Genomic DNA, 15,204 nt, shown 5'->3' on the forward strand with positions numbered 1-15,204 from the left:
AGGACTAAGTGAAGGGGTTCTCAAACAGTGCAAGTGCCCATACATCGGCTGGCGAAAGAGCTGGTCACTCGCAGAAACATGGGACTGGAAGCCATCTACACAGACTATGGACTTGCTGGGGGTGGGGGGAACAGGACTGGGTGCGTTGTTGGTTACATGTGCTAGGGTCGATTTGGGGATGGGGGTTACATGTGTCCTTAACTTTTTGAAAATGGCAATAAAATACTTTTAAACATTTTTTCTTTTTAAGTGCATTGTAACGGTGCTGCCCCCACCAGCCAAAATCAGCTCCCTGGACACACAGACACACACACACACACACACACACACAGACACACACGAGAGGATCAGAAGTGGCCTTCACATATATTTTATATACCCCTGCACCTCTTCCAAATAGGCACAGGGAAATGTTTCGTTTCCCCCTGTGCACCTCATTTGAAAATCAGGATTTACGTGAAAATGCCCCGAAACCCATTTCCACCCTCTGCGTTGCCCAGTTGTGCATTTGGCGGGAAAAGAGTACCTCAATGTGCACAACTATGCTGCACACATTTAAATGTCCTTTGTGCACAGTTCACCACCTTTTTGGCGCAAGTGAAGTGAATGAGCATCTCATCAGTTCCACCAAACACGTTTAGAAAATCGTGTCACAATGGTTTATCCCTACTGATCACATCTTTACGCTAATTTCAGAGAGTGTGGTTCGAGGTGTCAGAGGAGAATTGGGAATGGACACACGGGAAGGAAAGTGGGCATGGGGTTTACTGTTTCTGCAGTCATTAACTCCAGATTTGCTTATGAGCAGGTATTGTGTTAAAATAGCATTAGCTCCAGAGCAGATACTATGACTGGAATAGTTAGCCCCAGAGTACGTACTGCGCATGTCAACATTCTCGCAGAGTAGGTATTGTGTCTATGGTTATAAGCCCCAGGCCAGGTATTCTGTCATATTTAACGGATTAGCAGGTACTGTATCAAACGTCATTAGTTCCAGGGCAGGTGGTATCCCAGATCCGGTACTGTCTGTAATTATTTGCCCCAGCGCAGGTATTGTCAGATATAGCTGATGAGCAGTATCTACTGTATCAGAAGTCATTAGCTGCAGTGCAGGTATTGTGCCTGCACTCATTCACTCCAGTCAGAGGATTGGATGGGCCCTTAGCGCTAGAGAAGATAGTGCCTGCTGCCATTCATCATCGGGGTGCTGTTTCTGCGCCTACTGCCATTGGTATGACGTTCTTTCATCATCAGGCATTTCAAAGCCTGCAGTTTAAACGTGTTTGCCAGTTCATCGAATTTCTGGGGTGGGAAAGGGCTGGACTGCTTCGGGAAACAACTGAGCTGTATACACATGAAGCAGGATGCTCCCTCCATACCTTACTGTTAGGGAGAATTCTCAAAATGTGCCGATTCCTCTCTACTTTAGAGACCCCCAATTCTAATTGTTTTCTGTGTTTATTTCTTTTGTTATGGAGTTTTAGACAACTCCATAGGCATCATCTTTTACGATTGTGTCACACAGCACTCTCAGTGCAGTGACACAAGGAATCCAGGTTTTCCCATAGTTTAACTACCTTCTCTGGGATAAACTACTGTTTCCCAGAGTAAATAAAGTGAAATTGACTTTACTAATATTTTAAATTCCTAGACCAAGCACACCCTATCTTACAATAGAGTGCTGGAGGGGTTACTTAGTATCCCCTGTGTCTAGATACTCATGTAGCAGTCAAATGCTACCCTTTCCTCTCGGAATGGCTGGTGGCAGTGGTTTTACAACAAAGTACCATGATCTTTCCCGACCGCAAACTATTCGTAGCTCTGGTAACGTTAAATCGCAGGAGCCATGTTTTTCAAGATGGCGTCTGAGCTCCCTTTGTTAAAACAGGTCCAGTCTTCTTTTTTCGCAATTTCTTTGTGGAAAGGTCCTTCTAGAGTTTTTCTCTGTGCACCAAACCAGGTTTGGTCTCTTTGTTCATTCGTCTTTGGCGGGCTTCATGAGTGAAGACCGCCTCTGGCACCCGAGTGTCTGGGTTGGTTAGGAAGTGAGGGAGGTGCCCGAAACTCCCTGTACTTAGTCTCCTAGGAAACCCAAATGCACTCTGTGGTGATTGGCTGACTGTCCGACAAGGTCAGCCACCCTGCTGGGTAAGTGACAGCTAAGCTGGAATGAATGGGAGAGAATTGAATAAAAGGCGAGTCTCTTGGTTTGGAAGGCAGAGTCGACCACTGGAACGAAGGAACCAAAGAAGAGCTTGAAGAGGACTGCTGCAACTCCTGGACCGTTGGTCTACCCGGTGAAGCCCTGCTGCAGGTCCGAATCACCAAGTTTGCATCGACAGAGAAGTCTTGCAACGGGCGACTTCTCCCTTTGGGTTGGTGGGACAAATCAACTCCAGGAGCTGGTTGAATTTCCTCAGAGTTGCTGCAGAAAACCTTGAGTGTACGTTTTTATTTGAACACCTGTGATTGTAGACCTCCTTGTAACATCATTACTGCTCACATTCCTCTCTTGAAATAAGCCTGGCTGCTCAGCCCGCTACCAAAACTGTGTAGTACAGACTTATACCAAAGGTTGGTTTGCTTACACCTGTAGTCATAGTTGTGTGTAGTGTTCCCAGAGGGTACTGCATACAAACTCTGCAACACTAGTGGGGCAGCAGGGGGAGGGGTGGCTGGGCCCAACGCCCTGTTATGCCTTGCCTCTTCAAGCCACATTGGGGCGGTGCCATGTGCTTCCAGAGCCTGAACTGTACTGTAAATAAGCTTTGGAACAGCTACTGTATCTAAAGTACCAACAAGAAGCTGCCCTATGTAATTTCAAAACCAGAGGTTTATTAAGTCCCATATTTACAGTGTTTAATTTCAACATGTGACGAGTACAATACAACAAATCACACCTTCAGTTGCAGGCTCTTCTACGTGCATTTCCAGAGGTTGCAAAAGGGCACCTCTTACTAACATAACAACAAAGGGGTGAGAACGATCTAAGTTAACGAATGCTTAAAGAAATGCATATCAAATTAATTCCAATAGCTGATCACATGAACTCACCTGATGTTGGCCAGAAACTGAAAAGGAGCGTTTGGTAAAGCGAGGCCTTATTTTGGTTTCATTATCAATTGAAACACACATTTAAAGTCCCTATGAGACAAGATAGCATTGTGTTTGTTTAAATGTATGCCGACACTTTCTGAAATGCCTTTAAAGCGTCAAGACGTCATTCACGCATTTCTGAAATGCCTTTCGTTTTAACCTTTTTTTTTTTTTTTTTTTAAACCACCCCTAGGACTTCTACGTGCTTAGGAAGCGAACCGTAGAGGAAGGATGGACTCTTTATTGTGTATTTATAAGGCGCTTATACATCTCAGAAGTGTTTCAAAGCGCCAGGTCTATTTAGGTGCCGATGGCTTTGTTTTTCCTTTTTGATTTTGGTTGCAGCAACAGGGTGTGACTTCTTGGCTGGTAAGTAGTGTCCCCATCCAGACTCCCCGACCCACCCCGTAAAGTGAGTTATGGACGTGCAGCGCACGACAGGCCAGGTGTTTTTTTTGCAAATTCGACTGTCAGCAAGTCGAATTTATGATTGCGTATAGGCGTACTTGCTTGTTTTCCTCCTCCACATGGCAGTGGGTTTTAGCTGTATTCGCGGGCTTTCTTCAAAACTGTGCATATGCCATCTTCACCCTTGCGCAACACGGCATTCACTGAACAGCAATGAACTCCCCCAGTTGGAAATTAAGCCATATGTCGATCCATTTTTACCGTAGCCGTATGCTTCTTTTTCTGCACTGCTGCACAGGCTCACGCGGGCTTGGATGCCTCCAGGGCTGCAGAGCCTTCCTGCACCCGGGAGTGTTGTATATGCCTGAGCGGGGAACGAGTGCGTTCTGGGGCTCTGGATGAAGATAAGCGACGGCGGGGACATTATGGCATTAACTTTCCTTGACATTATTTCTGTTGCTTTACTGCCTTTACGAGGTGAGCAGTGGTGGAAATGGAAAATAATTGGTGGGGGCGGAGTTTGGGGGGGCGGTGCCCGAGGAGGCGGTGTTAAGGGGGCGACTGGCAGTTGACCTCCAACAAAGGAAATGTCCAAAATAATGGTTTCAAACGGCGCTATTTCTTTCATGCTGCTTCTTTTCCAAACTATATATCAATTCCGCTTTAAACCACTTCCATGGCACTGGTGATGAGTTAACTTCACTATGCGGATAAAAATTTTGACCAGTGTTGCTGAGTAAATATTCTTAAAAATACACGATTTGTATCCCATTTTATTGACAAAAAAAACTTCCCCTTGGGAACTATTCAAACACAGTGATTTCTGTTCGCCATAAGCAACGTTTTCTTTTACTTGAGCCACTCCCGGCACAGTTCCTGCAGCTCCCCTCTGAAAGCAGTTGAGGGGCTGCATCTTGTTAATAGGGGTATTTAGTTATGCAATGTTTGAAAGCAGTTGGGGGGGGGGCTGCATCGTTTTAATAGGGGTATTTATTTATGCAATGTTTGTCGCATACAGGTATCTGACAAACATTGCATAAATAAAGTGGGTCGTGGCTGAGGACTGTAACTTCCTCTTGTGACCTCTTGCATGGGGTCACCAGAGGATGTTAGTTTGCTCGCAGGCGCTCCCCCCACACCCTTCTCCTCAGCACAGATCAGGAGTTTGGGGGGGGCTGACTCTGGCCGGATCCAGCGATCCGGCTACACATCTGGTGCCGGATCTCGGATCCGGCGAGAGCCGGCCCAATGACCAGTGCTGGAGGTGAGGGGTTCTGATTTGAACTTTGCAGGGAGATGTGCCTAACTTTACAGTTCTGTGCTGCCAGGCAGTGCGTTGAGCTGCACCAGCCAGAGTTTGTCTGTACCACAAGATGTCTTTCTGCTGTCTGTATAGTTTTTCATTTCCCAGTGTTCTTTCACTGACTATATGCCTGCATGTTTATGTATACTATGCTAGTATACAGTGAAAATGCAGACTCGTACCTAGTCTTGCCAGCAAGATAACCAAGTATTTCACCTTGAAATTAGCCATACTTTTCGAGCAGAGGTCTTCAATGGGGGGCGCGCAACCACATGCCTGTGAGGATGGGGGTGGGAGGGATATCCAGGATGGTACTTTTTTTTTTTTTTTACCACACTGACCATGTGCATGGCAAGCCACTGGCCCCCCATGCGCATGCTCAGTCAGTGTGACGTGATGGGAGCGTGGCCACAAAGCAGGAAATAAACAGCCTTGACGCAATCTTTCCTGCATTTTGGATCGCACGTTCTGGTTGCATTATTGCTTCCTGCTCCTGCCGCCAGCATGATGTTGCTTCTCGACTCACCTCCTCCCCCCACACCATGGGTGCAAGTGTGCAAAGAAGTGAGCATTTCAGGCCTTTCCCGGACCCCTGCTCCCCTCCTGTTGACCTATGAAGGCGATGTAACATCAGAATTTGCAGTCTGTCAGAAAATGCTATGCCTGCAGACTGAGCATGCGTACTGTCTCTGCGCATGCTCAGTCATTAGTTTAAAGGATAGCATGTTTTGATGGAGTGGATGTAGCCTTTCGAACTTTACAAGACATATTGGCCGCCCATCAGACTTGTTCATTTCAATCTCTGCTTCAGCACTGAGACTCCTGCTGCTAAGTTCCATTAGCTGCAGGGGTCACTGTCAGACTCAGCGCCATAGCGGTGAAATAAAGAAACACAACAATAAGCCACAGGGAAGTTAACTCCTATTTCAATTTAGAACATGATAGAAATCGGAGTTAACGTCGGCTTGGTTTAATGTTGGTATTGGACTTCTGGCCCTGCAGCTACAAGTTCAGGACTCAGGCTCTGCTGCTTAAGCTGTCTCTTACAAAGGAATTTGACACAGCACTGGAGTCCAGTGACTGGTCACTGTCCTTCCAGTAACCAGCAGCTTGTTGAACCCTGGGTAGTCGTGTGCAGAATTTATGAGCAAGTACTAGCGACTACCCATTTCCCCAATCTAAATGTCACATATTTTTCATTGGCAAATGTTTTCTTTCTGCACCCACACTCTGGAGGTGAGGCAAAAGCGTTTTCCAAATCTGGTGAGCAAAGTGCTCATACGAGTTAGAAATATGCACAATTTGCATTTAGAGAAAGACTGAAAGGACTTTTTTTGCTCAAGCACAATTTTCTTGTCATGTTATGCTGTGTTAGTCGAAGTTTTTATTTTCTCCTGCGCCATGCACGAATGCAGTGATCTAGCAGCACTGATACGTCTCTAAAAAAAATGGCGTACTGTGGCCCTGACATGGATTCTAGACTGCAGTCTGCAGTGGAAAGGGAAATGAGCAGCAGAGGTGAGGTATAATGAAGGGGTCAGGGATAACGCACACAAGCAGGTTTAGTAAAGGGTGAGTGGGATTGAAAGGTAGGATAGAGTTTGGATGGGATGCACGCATATAGTGGCAATGATGATGGTTTGATGCCAATCGCTTACCAGATAAAGGGCAAATAACTGATGTTCTTTAGAGCAGGGGTATACCTGTGAGGGTGGTTTCTAATACGGATAACGGTAGTGAAAAGCATTCATTATGTCATTGTATCACAGACTTGATGTGCTCTAGCAAACCTTTGTATGGAGGTGTGTTTGCCTGTGAGGTGTTACTGTAACTTGCCAGAACCTACAAGGCGATGCTTTGATGCAAAAGGAAAGGGGGATATGGAGTGAAATGTTCCTCAGACTGACTTAACTGCTGTACGGCTGTAGTGTGTTTACGAAAATGAATAGGAGAACATGGCACCGATGCACGGCCATTTTGGACATTCACTTCCATTACTGCAATGAAAGCCTATGTTTTCGTGGGCTCAGTAAGTAAACGTGTATTTCTGCAGTGGAGGCAAGGTCACATGATGTCAGATAAACTAACTGTGGAGAATAGTTGTCTTGTCTGCCGAATGGCGAGCCAGAAAGGGAGTTGGAGCACTCTGCAGGTGCAGTGATAAGGAGTACTGGGAACGAAAGCAAGGGAGAGAAGCTGGGCTTTTCCACTTCTAGCTGGAATTTTCCACTCTTTGCTCCTCGTGCTTATTGTCTGCTCTTCGGCCGAGAGCAGTCTGGTAACCAATGAGGGGCGGGGATTCCCCCATAAAGAGAAGAGGCGTTCCTCTTGGAAAGTCAGATAGAACTTGGACCCCCGGGTGATGCAGTCTCGCTGAGAGGGAGGACGCTCCGCTCCAGACCCCGTTAGTACGAATCATCTCTCTGCCAACCTGCTCTGGGATTAAGCAGCGCTGTGGCGGCCAAGATGAAGGTGTCTTCTGCAACCATTCTAACTAATTATTTTTTTCTATGTTCATGTGTAATTGACTATATGTTGTGTGTATATTGAGTGAATAAAGGGCCTACAACGAGCCATTTGTATTATTATATCTGGTGTTTTATGTGTGTTTCTTTGTCTATCTGAGTCCAATAACTGATTTTACAAGGGTCTGGGGGAGGTCTGAGGTCTCTAGACGTGGCCAAGAAAAAGCAAAACATTTTGGCGCTGTGAGCAGGGTCTTTTGTGCTGATATTGACGGCAAAGAGCCCTGCTAATTTGATGAAATTAAACCGCAATCGGCAATTGTCATGAGGTAATTATTCCAGGGTGGACTAAGGGTCCATATGACAAAGTTGCACAGTCCTTGGCATGTGGTGAAGGTTTGAGCGAGACCTGGGTCACAAGTATAGGAGAGGTGAGTCCCGCTGTAGTGGTGGGCTGTCTGCACCAGGTTTCTGGAAAAAGGGAAAGAGTGTTCGGCTCTAGGTAGAAGAGGCTGGATTCTGTTGTATGCGTTTCGAAAGGTGCACCAAGAGAATGTGGAATTACAGGCGAGTGTCCTGAGATTGGAAAAGGAGCTGGCTGCTGAAAAATAGATTGCGTTTATGCAGCAGCTCCAAATGAAGTTGTATCATGATAAGGCAGACAAATATCAAGCGGTAGCCGAATGAGCTGCTGTGAGGGTTGCTTGTTACAAATCTAGAAAGGTGGCAACTGTGATTGCTTTCGCGGAGGTAGATTCGGATCCCAATCAGTGGGATGGTGATGTATAACGGTAGTACTGAGAGTGGTTCAGAGCCAGAGGTCCTGCCCAGGTCAGAGTCTGGTCGTAAGGAGTAACTGCTAAACCCTTAATACGTAGACAAGAGGGTCCTAATCCGAATAATCCCATATGGGGGGATGGTGGTTTTGACAATGCTCTAGGATTATTCGCAGCAAGAGATTGGGAAATCATTAGCCGATTGAAACAAAGGGCTGGTGAATCCTTGTTAACCTGGAAGGTCAGGTTATTTGATGGAGGGGTGGTGGGTCTCTGTGTAGATGCCACGGTCTCTGCCAGGTTTCTGCCCTTAACGCAGGAAACCCAGGTACAGAAAATGCTACATTTGGGCCCTCCTTGTGAGGACGATGGGGGAGAGGTTGAAATGTCTTTGTTACAACTAGCGGCTCAAGGGTGTAACCGTAAGTATCCTATCGCTTCAGATTGGCCAACCGAGGAGAAGAAGTGGTATACATTGAGAGAGGCCATACAAAGAGTGAGGGAACATGCCATGAAAGAGGCAATTAATCTAGACACTCCTCAACACATGGGAATTGTAGCATTATCGGTTTCAGCCAGAAATACCATTATTCAAAACTGCTCTGCCAGTGTATAAGAATGTCATCATGACCCTATTGGTGGGAATGACTGGAAAAATGACTGATGAGGTGGTGGATGTGATTAGTCAATTGGCAGACCAAGGTGAATGGGAAAGAACAGAGGAACAACCCCCTGAGAGCGAGAAAGTGAGGGGCGAAGCAAAAGATGCACCCCTAGGAAGAGATTTGACAGCAGAGATTCTTGCATATCCAGAGAGGATATGTATTTGGCACTGCTAAAAGATGGAGTGCCGCAGGAAGACATTGATGGGATTGAGACACGGGAAATGTATCAATTGTATAAAAATCGAGGATCAGATGGGAAAGAGCGCTACAAACGGGTAAAGTGACAGGAGGAACATAAGTCTAGGAGGGTGGAGTGTCCTTCTGCACCACCTCCAGAGGAGGGAGACGATAAGCCCCCAGTTATGTCCTTGCAATCCCAGCCGATTTTATGCGGGCCTGAGGAAAATGGTGAGTGCGATGGTGGAAATGGAGTCCAAACACACGCACTCAAAGTACGAATAGGACAGTGGTCAACTCCGATAACAACTACCCAAAATAAGGTAGACAGAGGGCCTCATGTAAAGGTAAAATTATTTTGGCAATCAGGAAACATACAAGAGATCCGCGCCTTAATCGATACCGGGGCGGAGGCCTCATTGATACATAGAAAGACATTTCACGATCACAGGGTTAGGAGGTAAAGAGACCCCTGCTGTCCAGACTAAATTCGATATGAAAATTGGAAATTTGAGAAGGGACACCTATCAGGTGTTAGTCGTTCCAATCCCTGAACACATTATTGGATTTGACATCTTAGAAGGGTTGACCCTCGGATTGGGAGGTAAACCTTATCCATTTTGGGCGAGTGCTTTCACTTATACCCCCGGGGTGGTAGGACAATTGAAAATGCCCCCGGTGCAGGTTCCGATAGCCACAAAAAGAGTGTCCATGAAACAATGTCTAATACCCAGGGGGGGAGGGGGCAGAAGGAAATTTCAGATACCATTAAAGGGTATGTAGAAGCTGGTGTATTGCGCCCCGTAACAGCTTGGAATAATATGATGTGGCCTGTTAAGAAGCCGGGCGGAAGTTACAGGATGACTAGATTATCCTGAGTTGAATAAATACACTCCTCCGTTAATACCAACAGTCCCTGATGCAGTGACTTTGATTGAAAATGTACAGAAATTTGAGGGAACTTGGTATGCAGTGTTGGATTTGATTTGGCTAATGCCTTCTTCACTTTACCGATTGCTGATGAAAGTCAGGAGCAGTTTGCATTTTCCTGGAATGAGAGGCAGTACACGTTCCAACGTTTACCAATGGGCTACTTGCATAGTCCGACAATCTTTCACCGGCTGGTGGCCGAGCATTTGGATAAAATCCTTTGTAAACAGGATATGCAGATTGCATTACATTGACAACATATTGATCCAAGGGAAAGATGAGCATAGCGTCCGAGTGCACCTAGATCTTATCATGAAAGGATTACGGAAAGAGGGGTGGGAGATTAATGAAACCAAAATCCAAGGTCCAGCAGAGACCGTAATTTTTCTAGGGATTCAGTGGCATAATGGACTTTGCAAAATGGTGCCAAAAGCCAAGCAAAAGAGCCTCGAGTTTTCCACTCCGAGGACTAAGAAACAAGCTCAGCAGTTTATTTGGCTGTTTGGATTCTGGAGACAACATATACCACATTTGGGGCAGATTCTGGCACCCCTCCATGAAGTAACAAGCAAGAAATTCAATTTCGAATGGGGCGAGGAGCAAGATGGAGCGTTCCAATTAGCCAAAGACACCATTCAGAAAGTGCATGATTTATGACCATTAAGCGATGTAGAGGTGGAACGCAACATACCTGTACATGATGCCTATGCCAATTTGAGTTTGTGGCAAAAACAGGACAGGAACCGGGTGTCCTTAGGGTTTTGGAGTCAGAAGTTGCCTGATGCCAGTGAACAATATACTCCATTTAAGAAACCTCTGTTAGCATGTTATTGGGCACTCTTGGATACCGAACAAATATATTGATCTGACCGGAAATATCGATTATGCAGTGGGTACTGAGCTCCCCAAAAACACATTGAATAGGGCATGCACAAGAGGCCAGTATCATCAAATGGAAATGGTACATTCAAGATCGTGCCAAGACAGGAAAGGGAGGAGTGGCAAAATTACACAAGCAAGTGGCAGGGGTTCCATTAGTAGATCTGGAGCCTGAGGAAGAAATAACAATTGGCAAATCTCCTGTCAAATGGGGAATCTCATATGGAGAATTATCGAGTGAGCAAGTTGAACATGCCTGGTTTACTGATGGTTCAGCCAATTATGTGGGAATTGAGCGACACTGGAAAGCAGTGGCATACAATCCCAAATTGAAAAAAGTGTTAACTCTGGAAAAGGGAAGAGTAGCCAATTTGTGCAATGATATGCTGTGTACCAGGCTTTAAAGCAAGAGACGCCTAGGTGTTGTCATATTTATGCAGATTCACGGTCCGTGGCAAATGGGTTGGTTGTGTGGCTGCCTACTTGGCAGAAGAATGTATTGAAGATTCATGCTAAAGAAGTATGGAGAAAAGAACTGTGGCAAGACATTGCTGAGATGCTAATGCATACTACAGTAACTGTCTATCATGTAGACGTGCATTGTGCAACAGATTCACTAGGACGATGGTTCAATTCTGTTGCAGACAAACATGCCAACATTTCGGTCATGGACACAAGGGTGAGGAGGAGGATTTGGAGGGGATTGCTAAATGGGCTCGCCAGAAGAGTGGACATCTTTGATACAAAGATAATATCAGGTGGGCGGAAGACAGGGGAATTAGCCTTCCACTAGAGATTGGGAAAACCCAATGTCCTGTGTGTCAACATCAGAAGCAGAGATCTATTCTACATATAATTCACGGTTTATAGTCATAATTTAGAAAACAATAATGTCTGGGTAAATTGCCTGGACATATTTGTCAGATAGATTATATTGGTGCAATGCCCATTAGCCGAGCATGTCAACATACGTGTACCATTATGGACATGTATTCCGGTTATTTGATGTTGTTGCCATGCAAAAGAGCTACCCAATTGAACACGATTAAATTGCTGGACCAAGTGGCAGTGTATTATGGGGTCCCCTTACAGATTCCAAGTGACAATGGGTCCCACTTCAAGGGAAAGTTGGTTTTAGACTGTTGTCAGGAAAAAGGAATCAAATGGATCTTTCATGTCCGTTATCAACTTGAGGCTTTGGGTTTAATTGAGAGGATGAATGGATTGTTGAAAGAACAGTTGCGCAAAACTGGTCAGGGTACCTCGAAAGGGTGGCGAGAACGTGTGCTAGATGTGGTTCAGATACTTAATAACCGTCCCATTGCGATCGTTGAGACCTCATTGATGCGCATGTTGATGCCAGCCTTGCAATTCAGACCTAACAAAGCTGTGGAAACCCTTTTGTATTGGGAAATGTCTCCTGGGGCGTTGGCTTCTTATCGTGCCACTCCTGAGTCTGCTGGGGTGGATTTGCATGCGAGGGAGGAAATCCGACTTGAACTCAGGGGCATTGTTGTGATTGAGACAGGGATTGGGGTGCAAATTCCATCTGAACATATGGGATTAATTGCCCCTAGATCTGTACTGGCCTTGAGAGGTATTCAGGTGTTGGGATGGATTGTGGATGCAGACTATCAAGGAGAAATTAAGGTAATTCTTATGAATAATGGAGAGAATATGTTGTCTCTCCATCAGGCAGATCGGGTGGCACAACTGATATTGGTACCTGTAAAAGTATCCATTCGGAAAGGAGAGCCACCTACGGTAGTAAAAACTCATGGGGACAAGGGTTTTGGCTCCTCACATAGAATGGTTCTGGGTGCTAAGGTATGAGTGCAAAAGCCCAATGGTCCGCCTGTCCTGGTGGATGTGATTGCATCAGGAAAGGATCTTTGTGATGAAACCTGGGAAAAGGAAATTGACTCAGATGCCTGCTGACAAATGTTATTTGCGCGAATGATGTACCCTGCTGATATCTTGTTTTTGAATTCTGTTTTACAGATCCTGGGTATGGTGGTTGTCTGTGTGGCAGGCAGTGGAGTGTCTTCGGGAGGGTCCGGGGGCATGCTGGAAGAGGTGACAAGTGTCTCAATTCTACAGATGGAATCGGGGATTTGGATGAGAACTGACACATCTGCTACCACCTTTGCACCGGATGATGCGTCCATTGTAGCATATTGCAGTGCCTTAAGGAAACGGCGAGCGCAGAAGCGCAATGCCTTGCCCCCTTCTGTTGTTTCTATGTCCTTTGTGCAGCACGGCTATTCAGACATTGTCGGGCAGCCTGAGAATAAATGGGTTTACATGGCTCGACGAGTGTTGAACATTTCACATTTCTGTTTGGCGGATGTGCACGAGTCCGCAAGTCGGATTTCCACTTGCCTTGTGTCTATACCAACGCCTATCCCGGTATTACGGAATCTATTTAGGGTATTGCAGGAGGATTCTTTGGTTGAGGATTCCCACGTCAGAAATTCTTTTTATGTTTATGAGTATTGTAAATTCTGTGCAGACACTGATCGCAGGTGGAAGAACATGACTCACATCACTACCAATATCGCTCCTGCTGATGTGTGTTATCAAATGACTTGTGACTCAAACTATATCGGTAAATGTCAACAGCTGATTTTGAACAAGGGACAGGGAGGAACTGATTTTGAGCAGCGCTTATGTGCGTGACCAACAAGTGTTTGTGTTGATGTATCCAATAACATATTGTGCAATTTTACTGTTTTGACTGCCAGTCACCTGTATCATGTGAAACTTTCTACGGGTTGGTTAGTCTCCTGTGGAAACTATACCTAGGCATATATTCCTGCTAATATTACAGATGGTCCCTGTGCTTTAACGCATCTTGGCTTAATGATGTTTCCTTTGCAGCCTGTCATCTGGCGATCTGTGCGGTCTATACATTATACCTCCCTGTCACCTGATTGTAATTCTGAGGTGCATTTGTTGTCAGAAGCTGAAATATTGGCTTTGGCTATTTTGTTTGTTTGGATTTGTGGTCTGGCAGCAGGGGGATATAAAGCCATGATGAAATTAACTTGCTTGGTAGTAAAAGGGCTTAATGAGACTTTGCAGGCTGTAGCAGAGTTATTGTTGGATAATAGAGATTTTAGGAAGGCTATTCTGCAGAATAGGGCTGCTGGTGATTATTTGTTTTTGAAGCATAATTTAGGGTGTGATGCCGTAGAAAGGATGTGTTGTTTTAATTTGCAGGATCATTCCTGTTCCATTGAAAAACATATTGGTGCTTTGAAAGATCTTATAGCCCAGGTTACTGAAGATCAGGGTGGGATTAGGTGGGATCAGATGTTTGCGTGGATTCCCGAGGCATTACGTTCAGTTTTAATTTGGGTTTTTGGTGCGTTTGTTGTTTTAGCTTGCCGCAGTTGTGTTTAGTGCATTCCAAATTTATGGCGGCTGTTTTGTCAGTTCTGGGAACCGTCTTTCCGCCCATTGGGTTATGGTAGTTGATTGTCCAAGGGGTGAATTGTAGTGCGTGTACGAAAATGAGCAGAAGAACATGGCACCGATCTGTGGCCATTTTGGACGTTCACTTCCATTACCGCAATGTAAGTAAACATGTATTTCTGCAGCGGAGGCAAGGTCACATAATGATGTCAGATGAACTAACTGTGGAGAAAAGTTTTGTCTTGTCCGCCGAAGGATGAGCCAGAAAGGGAGTCGGAGCGCTCTGCAGGTGCAGTGATAAGGAGTATTGGGAACGAAAGCAAGGGGGAGAAGCTGGGTTTTTCCACTTCTAGCTGGAATTTTCCACCCTTTGCTCCTCGTGCTTGTAGTCTGCTCTTCGGCCGAGGGCAATCTGGTAACCAATGATGGACGGGGATTCCCGCCTAAAGAGAAGAGGTATTCCTCTTAAGTCAGTTAGAACTTGGACACCCGGGTGATGCAGTCTTGCTGAGAGGGAGGACGCTCCATTGCAGACCCCGTTAGTACGAGTGATCTCGCTGCATACCTGCTCTGGGACTAAGCAGTGTCATGGTGGCTGAGATGAAGGTGTCTTCTACAACCAATCTAACAGTGATTTCTTTTCTATGTTCATGTATAATTGACTATATGTTATTTGTGCATTAAGTGAATAAAGGGCCTATAATGAGCCATTCTTATTATTATATTTGGTGTTTTATGTGTGTTTCTTTGTCTATCTGGGTCTAATAACTGATTTTGCAAGGGTCTGGGGGGCGTAAATCTGAAGTCTCCTCTACACGTGGCCAAGAAAAAACAAAATGATGGCCACTTACTGAGATCTAGGTGTTTATTGTAAAGAAATTCAGCTCTCTCACTTTGGTGGCTCCAACCGAACCCTGCTGCTAAGTATATAATTTCTAATGAAACTTAGCATGAGTGGTCGGCGCTGCAGTTATGAAGTAAAGAAGCGCAACAATATAGCCACAAGGAAGTTGCGCCTATTTCAGTCATGTTCTGGGCATAGACATGTGGCTTATTGTTGTGCTTCACTTCACCACTGCAGCGCTGAC

The 15,204-nt window shown here is 45.5% G+C and overlaps 1 protein-coding gene and 1 long non-coding RNA gene across 6 annotated transcripts in view; one reads left to right on the forward strand and one right to left on the reverse strand.

Annotated features, from left to right (window-relative positions):
* ALKBH3 (alkB homolog 3, alpha-ketoglutarate dependent dioxygenase) overlaps window positions 1–3,142 on the reverse strand; it is a 653,468-nt gene extending 650,326 nt beyond the window's left edge. For 4 of the 5 annotated variants that reach the window (XR_011279653.1, XM_069623325.1, XM_069623323.1 and 1 more), the window contains exon 1: window positions 3,055–3,133. The gene's annotated coding sequence lies outside the window, so the exon portion shown is untranslated. Of the gene's footprint in view, window positions 1–3,054 lie in introns of all 5 variants that reach the window. The other variant, XM_069623324.1, reaches the window with a different exon arrangement.
* A 187-nt stretch (window positions 3,143–3,329) lies between these two features.
* On the forward strand, window positions 3,330–14,838 carry LOC138503526 (uncharacterized). Its single transcript, XR_011279654.1, has 2 exons — window positions 3,330–3,465; window positions 12,701–14,838. It is a non-coding gene; the product is annotated as an uncharacterized lncRNA (long non-coding RNA).
* The last annotated feature ends 366 nt before the right edge of the window (window positions 14,839–15,204 follow it).

This window comes from Ambystoma mexicanum, chromosome 11 (assembly GCF_040938575.1).
Source record: "Ambystoma mexicanum isolate Mex_15411 chromosome 11, UKY_AmexF1_1, whole genome shotgun sequence".
Classification (NCBI taxonomy): Eukaryota; Metazoa; Chordata; class Amphibia; order Caudata; family Ambystomatidae; genus Ambystoma; species Ambystoma mexicanum.